Source organism: Oncorhynchus keta, chromosome 1 (assembly GCF_023373465.1).
Source record: "Oncorhynchus keta strain PuntledgeMale-10-30-2019 chromosome 1, Oket_V2, whole genome shotgun sequence".
Classification (NCBI taxonomy): Eukaryota; Metazoa; Chordata; class Actinopteri; order Salmoniformes; family Salmonidae; genus Oncorhynchus; species Oncorhynchus keta.
Genome location: NC_068421.1, coordinates 32,598,740 through 32,604,757, shown reverse-complemented (window position 1 = coordinate 32,604,757; position 6,018 = coordinate 32,598,740).

Genomic DNA, 6,018 nt, shown 5'->3' with positions numbered 1-6,018 from the left:
TACACACCATGTTCCCTCCCTGTTTCCACCCATCTGCTAAACTGCCACGTAGACAAAACAAGTTGTACTTTTTCTATAAAAGGAGAGAGACAACGCTGTTCGTTGGGCTTTCCTAACGATGCACTGTTGAGTGGTTGTTATTGATTGCTTCATTTTTGCAAATCTTATAATAAAGTTGTTTTGAAGAATACAGTCTCTCTCCTTTTGGTTAGAATTACCACAACATATTCGATTAAACTAAGTTAAACACATCTATATAGGATTAAAAAGGCCTACCTCATCTGTACTGTAACACTAACCCACATCTGAACCACCATTAATCCAGGTTAATCGCATACACTGATCATATCTCTTTCACAGGACAGACCTACTCCCGTGACCTGGCACAGCATGTCTTTAAAACCTTTTAGGGATAGCCCTGTTTTTTTCCCATTTTCGCCTAAAATGACATACCCAAATCTAACTGCCTGTAGCTCAGGCCCTGAAGCAAGGATATGAATATTATTGGTACCATTCGAAAGTAATCACTTTGAAGTTTGTGGAAATGTGACTTGAATGTAGGAGAATATAACACAATAGATCTGGTAGAAGAAAATATCAACAGTTATTTTCCCCCTACCACCATCTTTGAAATGCAACAGAAAAGTCCCACGTCTGTAATTCCGATAGTGTCCACAAGACAGCCACAGTGTATGTGCAAAGTTTCAGACGGATAACTTGAAGTATGAGCGAAACACGTGACATTTAGTGTGAAGTCACCCAGGTACATTTAGGCAAATCGTGAAGGTGCCATACCGGGTCAATGGATTAATGCTCTCTATGGTAAAAGGGGAAAAAAGAGATTTGATGTAAAAAGGAGAGAAAGAGACAGTGACTAAGCTGATCTGAGGTCCAGGTAAAGATTAGATTGAGGTTTATTGTCCTACAAGAGGAAATTCTTACAGCTCATTTCATTACACACACAAACCCCATAGAAACATGGCAGGAAACAGTCAGACATACTGTATATGGTAGGATGGGCGGGTGTTGTACCAGCAGCTATAGGATGCAAGGCCAATAAAACCCTGAGAGAACTGGACCAACAAAACCACTAACCCAGAAAGGACAGAGAGAGAGCGAGAAAAGAGATATGAAGGAAGATGTGATGTTTTGCTCATCATCTGCATGGATACAGTGGATGATGTTTCGATGTTTGTATTAATGTATCATTAATGCCAGTTGACTAGTAGAAGTAGAATGAATCTGTACTTTGGAGAGTAGCCTGAACCGTAGAATTAGACTGAGTAGAACAGACATGGAACCCCTGACCTTGTCAATGACTGGTAAACTCATACACTCACAATGCCTGACGTTAAAAGGGGATTCCCGTTCTACCCATTCTTATTGTTATATGGCCTACTATACACCATCTGCTCTGTACAGTAGGCTTAACAATGACCTTAGGCAAGGGCTACAGACAGTATGTGTGTGTCTATAAATAAACAGTGTTAAACTTAACAGTGACTCTCTGTTGTCTCCGTTGTTCATTCATTCTCTCCCAGCATCACCCCATAATCATCACCAGCTATACACCAGCACCAATAGGCCTCCCATCCAAGCTGAGCACCAATACACCAGGCACCGATACAAATCAGCACCAATCCCAGAAGCAGTTGACCTACCCCAGCACCAAGACCTATCACAGCACCAATGAAATATCTAACCTAATACAGCAACTAGGCTATTCGTGGACAGAGGGAGGGACGATAGATATATATGTAGGCTATGCTATGTACCCTCATATTACCGGACTGTCACATACCCAACATAATCAAAAAAGAGCGGACCCTGAAACAAACAGACCGTTAGATAGATCTGGTAAATCTAGAAATCTCCCGGTCAATTTAACCGTCTGGTCATTCCCTCCGTGTGTCGGTCACTCCGGAGACAATGACGGCTCTACACAGCAGCAGACGCAATCTATCATTCTTCATTCAATCAACTGAGTGTCCAATGGTCAACCTACAGCCTATTCATGAATACTAACGAATAGTCAGTCATCGTTTTATTTATCTATTTGTAGAATAGCCCAGTAACCTACTGTTTTACCGTGACAGTGTTGCAGTAGGTTGTCTCTAGCGCAAGAGAGGATGATCTGCCTTTAAATACATGGGACTCGTTAACTAATAACAAAACAAGAAAAAACAAGAATCCTATTACCACCAGGCAACAATATATTCCAGACTTACCGGACGGTGATTATAACAGCTACTCGTCCGTTGTTATTATGTTATTATTTGATCTGTCTGTTTATCCGTTTAGAAAAAAAAGCACGCGATCTGTGTTGCCGCAGCCTCCTGCAGTCTGGTGGTGGTATAATAACAGCCGCGTCTGTCTCGCTCCAGAGAAAGAACCTTAGCACGAGAGAGAGAGAGAGAGAGAGAGAGAGAGAGAGAGAGAGAGAGAGAGAGAGAGAGAGAGAGAGAGAGGAGAGAGAGAGAGAGAGAGAGAGAGAGAGAGAGAGAGAGAGAGAGAGAGAGAGAGAGAGAGGGAGAGAGAGGAGAGAGAGAGAGCGAGAGAGAGAGAGAGAGAGAGAGAGAGAGAGAGAGAGAGAGAGAGAGAGAGAGAGAGAGAGAGAGCGGGAGAGAGAGAGCGGGAGAGAGAGACGGCAACTCCCACCTGTTGCTAACAGCACATGCATCTAGAATTACACAGTAAGGAATAATGCTCCAAATAGGCTGAAACTATTACGCTCGTTCTTTGGCAGCGAATGAAAAGGTTGTTGTTTGAAGCTCAGACTAGAGGGATGCAACATAACGGATTTAACCACACCGATTTTAAAGTGTTATAGTCTAGTTGATCATTATTTAGTAGCCTAGGCTAAAGTGTGTGGGTGCACCTCTAATCTTGGTCAGTGAAGCTCTTTGTAATCTGTAACACATTCATGTAATGACAATAGTACATGGGTGATGGAGAAGGCCAGAGGGATTAAACCTCTGGCTTTTTCATCCAATGGATTTTGAGTAGGAGGCAATGAGTGAGGATGCAAGGAGTATGCAATTGAGATTCTCCCAGAGATCGAGGAATAGACAGAGACGGATAAACGAGGCAGAGAGGGGAAAAAAGGGATAGAAATAAAGAGCTGGTGGGTTGCGACACAGACGCACACATACCCTTTGTCTAGCCAGGCAGATTAAGACTGTGGCAACAGTAATTACCAGTTGAATCAGTGTCTTGAGTCTTATTTCCCATTCAGATAAGAACCCCACCCAGAGGAGGAGAAACACTTACAATAACACTTTATATAAACAGACCTAACCAGGGGTACACCCAACAGACTGAGACAGACAGACAGCAGACTCTCTCCATAATAGAGATTTGTCTCAATCAAAATAAGACTTTTATAAGCATCATAATTATGTCTATAATACACAGGAAGAGAAGACTTCAATAACTATCGCCACCCTTATCTGAACTGGTCTGAACCAGTTCAACACTGCCTATCCCAGTTCTAAACCGGTCTAACCTCAGGTGGACTATGGTATTCTGGGGAACTGAAAAGATTTGAAGGTTGTCTAGCCTCTTCTCACAGCCGCAGGAGCGTGCAGAGCACTAGAGGAGCGTGCAGAGCACCAGAGCACTAGAGGAGCGTGTAGAGCACAAGAGGAGCGTGTAGAGCACTAGAGAAGCGTGCAGAGCACCAGAGGAGCGTGTAGAGCACTAGAGGAGCGTGCAGAGCACTAGAGGAGCGTGCAGAGCACCAGAGGAGCGTGTAGAGCACTAGAGGAGCGTGCAGAGCACTAGAGGAGCGTGCAGAGCACTAGAGGAGCGTGTAGAGCACTAGAGGAGCGTGCAGAGCACTAGAGGAGCGTGCAGAGCACTAGAGGAGCGTGCAGAGCACTAGAGGAGTGTGTAGAGCACTAGAGGAGTGTGTAGAGCACTAGAGGAGTGTGCAGAGCACCATGGGAGCGTGTAGAGCACCAGAGGAGCGTGTAGAGCACTAGAGGAGCGTGTAGAGCACTAGAGGAGCGTGCAGAGCACCAGAGGAGCTTGCAGAGCACCAGAGGAGCGTGTAGAGCACTAGAGGAGCGTGTAGAGCACTAGAGGAGCGTGTAGAGCACTAGAGGAGCGTGTAGAGCACTAGAGGAGCGTGTAGAGCTCTAGAGGAGCGTGTAGAGCACTAGAGGAGCGTGTAGAGCACTAGAGGAGCGTGCAGAGCACTAGAGGAGCGTGTAGAGCACTAGAGGAGCATGTAGAGCACCAGAGGAGCGTGTAGAGCACTAGAGGAGCGTGCACTAGAGGAGCGTGTAGAGCACTAGAGGAGCGTGCAGAGCACTAGAGGAGCGTGTAGAGCTCTGGAGGAGTGTGTAGAGCACTAGAGGAGCGCGTAGACCTCTAGAGGAGCGTGTAGAGCACTAGAGGAGCGTGTAGAGCTCTAGAGGAGCGTGTAGAGCACTAGAGGAGCGTGTAGAGCACCAGAGGAGCGTGTAGAGCACTAGAGGAGCGTGCAGAGCACTAGAGGAGCGTGTAGAGCACGAGAGGAGCATGTAGAGCACCAGAGGAGCGTGTAGAGCACTAGAGGAGCGTGCAGAGCACTAGAGGAGCGTGTAGAGCACTAGAGGAGCGTGTAGAGCACTAGAGGAGCGTGTAGAGCACTAGAGGAGCATGTAGAGCACCAGAGGAGCGTTTAGAGCACTAGAGGAGCGTGTAGAGCACTAGAGGAGCATGTAGAGCACCAGAGGAGCGTGTAGAGCACTAGAGGAGCGTGCAGAGCACTAGAGGAGCGTGTAGAGCTCTGGAGGAGTGTGTAGAGCACTAGAGGAGCACGTAGACCTCTAGAGGAGCGTGTAGAGCACTAGAGGAGCGTGTAGAGCTCTAGAGGAGCGTGTAGAGCACTAGAGGAGCATGTAGAGCACCAGAGGAGCGTGTAGAGCACTAGAGGAGCGTGCACTAGAGGAGCGTGTAGAGCACTAGAGGAGCGTGCAGAGCACTAGAGGAGCGTGTAGAGCTCTGGAGGAGTGTGTAGAGCACTAGAGGAGCGCGTAGACCTCTAGAGGAGCGTGTAGAGCACTAGAGGAGCGTGTAGAGCTCTAGAGGAGCGTGTAGAGCACTAGAGGAGCGTGTAGAGCACCAGAGGAGCGTGTAGAGCACTAGAGGAGCGTGCAGAGCACTAGAGGAGCGTGTAGAGCACGAGAGGAGCATGTAGAGCACCAGAGGAGCGTGTAGAGCACTAGAGGAGCGTGCAGAGCACTAGAGGAGCGTGTAGAGCACTAGAGGAGCGTGTAGAGCACTAGAGGAGCGTGTAGAGCACTAGAGGAGCATGTAGAGCACCAGAGGAGCGTGTAGAGCACTAGAGGAGCGTGTAGAGCACTAGAGGAGCATGTAGAGCACCAGAGGAGCGTGTAGAGCACTAGAGGAGCGTGCAGAGCACTAGAGGAGCGTGTAGAGCTCTGGAGGAGTGTGTAGAGCACTAGAGGAGCACGTAGACCTCTAGAGGAGCGTGTAGAGCACTAGAGGAGCGTGTAGAGCTCTAGAGGAGCGTGTAGAGCACTAGAGGAGCGTGTAGAGCACCAGAGGAGCGTGTAGAGCACTAGAGGAGCGTGCAGAGCACTAGAGGAGCGTGTAGAGCACGAGAGGAGCATGTAGAGCACCAGAGGAGCGTGTAGAGCACTAGAGGAGCGTGCAGAGCACTAGAGGAGCGTGCAGAGCACTAGAGGAGCGTGTAGAGCACTAGAGGAGCGTGTAGAGCACTAGAGGAGCGTGTAGAGCACTAGAGGAGCATGTAGAGCACCAGAGGAGCGTGTAGAGCACTAGAGGAGCGTGTAGAGCACTAGAGGAGCATGTAGAGCACCAGAGGAGCGTGTAGAGCACTAGAGGAGCGTGCAGAGCACTAGAGGAGCGTGCAGAGCACTAGAGGAGCGTGTAGAGCACTAGAGGAGCGTGCAGAGCACTAGAGGAGCGTGTAGAGCACTAGAGGAGCGTGTAGAGCACTAGAGGAGCGTGTAGAGCACCAGAGGAGCGTGTAGAGCACTAGAGGAG